At 39.8% G+C, this 6,180-nt stretch overlaps 1 long non-coding RNA gene across 1 annotated transcript in view; it reads left to right on the forward strand.

Moving 5' to 3' along the window:
• Nucleotides 1-6,180, forward strand: part of LOC144382143 (uncharacterized) — a 242,264-nt gene extending 236,084 nt beyond the window's left edge. The window contains exon 3 of the long non-coding RNA XR_013448573.1: nt 5,971-6,180. This is a non-coding gene — a long non-coding RNA (uncharacterized LOC144382143). The remainder of the gene's footprint in view (nt 1-5,970) is intronic.

Here is a 6,180-nt window from a genome sequence, read left to right on the forward strand (position 1 = left end):
ATAGCACTGGGCCTTCCCAGCTGCTGCATACAGAAAGCATCATCAGCAAACCAGTGAAAGAGGAGGCAGATAAACATCATAGCGTATCACATGTAAGCCACTTCTCAGAAATATGCGTCCATGCACACTGAATGGTGGCAAAGCCAGAGAAATCTTTCTTCTTTTTAAAGTGTTATTATTATTCAGTTTGCCCCCCAGATTGGAGTAACCTTGGAAACACGGTTTCCTCATGAAAGAAATATTTCTGAATGTAAATATCTTCAATCACGAATCTAGAATTGACCCTGTGGCATTCTTTTCCCCAAGCAAGCACTACCAATTCACAGATACAGAAACATGTCATTTTTATGTGTAATACAATTTTTTAATGAATGTGATCATTTATATTAGTATATATCAGAAATCGCAAATACAAAAACAGTTGCATTCATATAGTTAAAATCCTGTCTGCAGCTCCCTCCTCTGTTCACTTTCTTTAAATGCAGTTTCCTTTCTGCCTTTTAGAATAATTCATCTTGGCAGAATTGGTTTATTCCAAAATTTTCAGGAGATTTTCTTTGGACAACTTCATTTCGGTTACCTAACATTTTCTTTCTTTTTGCTAACTTAAGCAGCTACAATGTCAGAGGAAAGAGCACAAAATCTATTACAAAGATTATTTAAATTCCTTTCGTCAACATTTATTTTAATCACAAGATACATTTCAAGCCTATAATATTCTTAGTTTAAACTGGAAAATTGGCCCAAATCATTCAGATGTTGTTTTTTTAGGCTGACTGTTACATATCTTGCACATAGTTCCATACCCATACACACTTGTGAGATGGATTACACCACCAACTATTGATCAAAACGTTCTCATAGTAAATTTTAAGGCAATAAACAAGAGCAGTCCTGTCAGAAACCATGGAGTTGGCTGTGCTTGTCTTACCACAGTGTCTGGGACGTGGTTTGTCATGCAGACACAAGGAAGGTCCATTTGAGCAGGAACTCATTTTGCTCACAGCTGGTGCCATCACAAAACTAGTGAGGAGCACTGAGTCATTGGTCAATACGTATTTGTTGAATGAATAAATCCGTGCTTAAGACCATCCGCCAGATTCCTGCTGCCTTCAGGATAAGGACAAAACTCTTCAATATTGAACACTTTGTTCCCAAGGGCCTCTCTACCTGTATCTCTTGAGAAGACTACTAATCCCTGTCCTGTGAAGCAAGACAGTTCTTGGATATTCCAGAAGATATTTACAATCACTTGCTTGACTACCAAAATAGACAAATCACCACATTGTGGATAGATTTTACTAGATTAATTTTCTGAAGGCAAAAAAACTCCCAAGCTCTTGTCAGATACTTCTCCAAACATCACTGTATCAGTTAGGAAAAGGTAAGTAATACTGAGGTAACAAACAATCCTAAACTCTTAGTGGCCTATAACACCTGAGGTTAGTTTTTCTCACAACAGCATATGTCCCCAGCTGATCAACAGTGGGGCCCTGCATAATAGTCACCCTCAGTCCAGCAGCACCAGGATGAGGGTAAAGAAACCACCCAGAACATGCCTGTCACAGTGACAGAGGAAAGAGAATGGCAGGGCTCATGCTGCCTCCTAAGCTTCTGCCTGGAAGTCCCTCATGATGCTTCTGCTCAAAGTTTTATTAGCCAAAGCAAATTGTATTCACACCTGAAGTCAGTCAACAGGCCAAGAATGTATGTTCTCCTCTGGGGAACGGATACAAATATTGGTAAACAATATCTGTCCTGAGACAGGTAGTATATAGTAACTGAGATGATTACAGTTGTAGTAAATGACACAGGAAAAGCAGAGAATTCAGAAGTAGATCCACACATACAAGAAAGGCTGATGTTGCAGAGGAGGCATCGCAGATCAGTCATTTAAGAATAGTCTATCAGAGGCACCTGGGTGGCTCAGTCGTTAAGCATCTGCCTTCAGCTCAGGTCATTATCCCAGGGTCCTGGGATCGAGCCCTGCATCGGGCTCCCTGATCGGTGGGAAGCCTGCTTCTCCCTCTCCCACTCCCCCTGCTTGTGTTCCCTCTCTCGCTGTGTCTCTCTCTGTCAAATAAATAAATAAAATCTTTAAAAAAAAAAAAGAATAGTCTATCAATAATTGTTCCAGGGATAACTTGTAATATGTACAGGTGGGAAGACTCGATATTGTAACATATCAACTCTACCGAAATTATTCTAGAAATCCAATACAATTTTAATTAACAGAATTATCCAGAGTTTTTCTTAAAGAATACAAGCATGCAGGGGTGCCTGGCTTGCTCGGTCAGTGGAGCGTGCAACTCCTTATCTCAGGGTTGCAGGTTCAAGCCCCACATTGGGTGTGAGAAATTACTTAAAAATAGAATCTTAGGGGAGCCTGGGTGGCTCAGTCGTTAGGCGTCTGCCTTCGGCTGGGGTCATGATCCCAGGGTCCTGGAATCGAGTCCCGCATCCGGCTCCCTGCTTGGTGGGAAGCCTGCTTCTCCCTCTCCCACTCCCCCTGCTGGTGTTCCTGCTCTCGCTATCTCTCTCTCTCTCTCTCTGTCAAATAAATAAACTCTTTAAAATTAAAAATTAAAAATTAAAATAAAATCTTTTTTCTTTTTTAAAGATTTTATTTATTTATTTGACAGAGAGAGACACAGTGAGAGAGGGAACACAAGCAGGGGGAGCGGGAGAGGGAGAAGCAGGCTTCCCGCCGAGCAGGGAGCCCGATGCGGGGCTCGATCCCAGGACCCTGGGATCATGACCTGAGCCGAAGGCGGACGCTTAATGACTGAGCCACCCAGGCGCCCCTAAAATAAAATCTTAAAAAATAAAAAAAGGGATGCATGCACGCACACACACACCAAACTATAAAAGAAATGATCGATAAATTTAACTATGACCAAATTTAGAATGTCTTTACAATAGAAGACAATATAAATAAAATTAATTGACCAGCCAAAAATCAGAATAATGCATTTGTAATATATATAAAAAACAAATGATTGCAATATAAAGTAAATAAAGAAGTCCCACAATCAAAAGTAAAATATAAACAATGAATAGAAAACTGTTCAAAACATACAGACAATTCACAGAAGACGAAAATAAAAATAAATATATTAAAAGATACTTAAACTCACTGTTAACCAGAGAATTGCTCATTAAAGCAACAGAATATCATTTCAGCCATCACATTGGTAAAATTAAAAAGCCAAGTTAAATGTTTACCATTTGGTAATTAAAATACCCCACACTCTCAGAGTGCCTGGGTGCTCAGTCAGTTAAGCATCCTACTCTTGGTTTCGGCTCAGGTCATGATCTCACCATCGTGGGATCCAGCCCTGCTCCATGCTGAGTGGGGAGTTGGCTTCAGATTCCTTCTCCCTCCAACTCTGTTCCTCCCCCCTCTCGCTCACACTCTCTCTTTCCCTCTCAAATAAATAAAAATATAAATAAATAAATAAATGAAATACCCCCACACTCTCCTATAATCACTATCAGATTAAATAAAAACCCAAACAGCAAAGATTAAAAATATTGCACCTTCAGGGTATGACCAATGCTGTAGAGGTAAGTTAATAGGTTTCTATGATTTCGTTATTAAGAAGGAATGATAAAAATTTTATTTTTTTAATTTTTTTTAAAGATTTTATTCATTTATTTGACAGAGAGAGACACAACGAGAGAGGGAACACAAGCAGGGGGAGTGGGAGAGGAAGAAGCAGGCTTTCCGCAAAGCAGGGAGCCCGACATGGGGCTGGATCCCAGGACGCTTAACCACTGAGCCACCCAGGCGCCCCAGAATGATAAAATTTTCCATTTGAAGAATTGAAGAAACTAGGGAAAAGGTCAAACAAACAAGAAACAGAAAGAAAAAAATAATGCGTGATCTAGTAATTGCATAATAGAAAAACAACAGAACTGATAAATAAATCTAAAGATGGTTGGAAAAGGAGGGGAAAACAAATAATAAAATAATCAAATATAAAATCTGAAAATTTTAATATAAAAGAACCTCCCCCCAAAAAAGAAATTAGAAATTAGAAAAGGGATATGTCTGAATATTTTTCAATCCCAATGATGTAAATTGTTCTCTTGGAAAATTAAAATTGCCAAAACAGACTCATGAAGTATTACAAACATGAATAAGCCCAATGAAGTGTTATTAAAGAATTATCTCCAAAAATAGTTCTAGGGCCAGTGAATATTAGTGGAAAGTACAATGAAACTGTCAAGGATTAAGTATTTTCTATGCCATATAAACTGTTCGAGGGCCTAAGAAAAGCCGACTGCTATCCAATCCATTTGAGGTAGCTAACAGTAACCCTGGTATAAAACAAACACAGCTGAGTTAATGAAAATAAAAGTAAACCTCAGACTGGATGTGCAATATTAGTCTGAAGTTTCTGTTCTGTTGGGAAAGAAGAGATCAAGGTGAGTTAATAGAAATACAAATGTGTGAAGTTGATGGATTTAAAGCAACATGAACAAGCCATCAAGACCTTGTGATGGGAAGTCAAAATTGAGGAATATACTAAATGTTAACATTCCTGGAAGCACAAAAATGAGATGTGCAAAAAACACAGAAAGATTTCAGGGCACCTGGGTGGCTCAGATGGTTAAGCATCCGCCTTAGGCTCAGGTCATGATCTCCAGGTCCTGGGATGGAGCCCCACATCAGGTCTCCCAGCTTAGCGGGGAGTCTGCTTCTCCCTCTCCCTCTGCCTCTCCCCCTGCTTATGTGCTCTCTCTCTCTTTAATGAATAAATAAAATCTTTAAAAAAACATACACAGGGGCACCTGGGTGGCTCAGTCGTTAAGCGTCTGCCTTCGGCTTGGGTCATGATCCCAGGGTTCTGGGATCAAGCCCTGAGTCAGGCTCCCTGCTCAGCGGGAAGCCTGCTTCTCCCTCTCCCACTCCCCCTGCTTGTGTTCCCTCTCTCGCTGTGTCTCTCTCTGTCAAATAAATAAAATCTTAAAAAATATAGAGCTCAGAGGCTGCTGGGGGCGGGGGCAGGAGTGAGAGAAAGATTGGCTAAAGAAGTCATGTTTGCCCGGAACCTGTGTCTACTCATCTACCTTCCATGTCACCTCATGATTCTGCTGTCTCTAACCTTTATATTCTAATTGTGTTTGTTTGGCTTTTGTTAGTTGTTTAGTTGGTTGTTTAAAAAAAATTTACAATTTGGGGCGCCTGGGTGGCTCAGTGGGTTAAGTGGCTGATTCATGATTTCGGCTCAGGGAGTGATCTCAGGGTGGGGTTGGTGAGATCAAGCCCTGCCTCAGGCTCCGTGCTCAGTGGGGAGTTTGCTTGCGATTCTCTCCCTCCCTCTCCCTCCACCTCTCCCCACCCGCTCCCTTGCGCACTCTCTCTCTCAAATAAATAGATAAATCTTCCGAAGGAAAAAAAAAATTACAATTTGCTTATTTCCGAATGTCAACAAATTTCAGGAGACTTTCTTTACTTATTTGTATCATCACCATACTTACAGAGAAAAAACTGTATCTTATTGGGATTGATTCTTATAAATTTAATATAACTATAGTTAATGACTTATAGGCTGTTACATGGCCAACCCTACTAGAAGTATCTGACTGTAAAAAAAACAAAAAACAAAAAACAACTTTGCTTGAAACAAAGTCTTTTGACCAGGCAAGCTGTAAAGAAATCTCTCAAAGTAGTTAATACACTTCTTAAGTATTACTGAAACATTGATAAATCTAGGGAAGAATTTTGGCCAGGTATCGCAAAAAATTTATACTGTGGATTTCTAAGAATAAATGTGTACTATTTCTCAGGCACCTGGCAAGAAGGCATTAGGACTTCTTTCTTAATATTTTGTAGATTAATAATTTTTCCTTTTGCAGACAGAGAAGAAAATTTCACCAAATAAAATGTTTAGACTTGCTCTAGTTTAATTTATCTCATGTTCCTTTATCTATACCTTCCCTCCCACCTTTTTACCTTCCCAGGTCTGGTTCCTGATCCCTGGAGCCCCAAACTCAGAGGGTATTGACTTCATCCCCTTTTCTACACTGCTTCACCTCCCCACCAATTCTCTTTGTCTTTCCTTCTCTCTGCATTCCCCCAACCTTGCCTGAGGAGATTCCAGTAATATACAGAAAGTAGCTCTCAGCTGTAGTTCACATATTAAAAACGAAGAGAAAGGAAAATGAATACTG

The sequence above is a fragment of the Halichoerus grypus genome, chromosome 6 (assembly GCF_964656455.1).
Source record: "Halichoerus grypus chromosome 6, mHalGry1.hap1.1, whole genome shotgun sequence".
NCBI lineage: Eukaryota > Metazoa > Chordata > Mammalia > Carnivora > Phocidae > Halichoerus > Halichoerus grypus.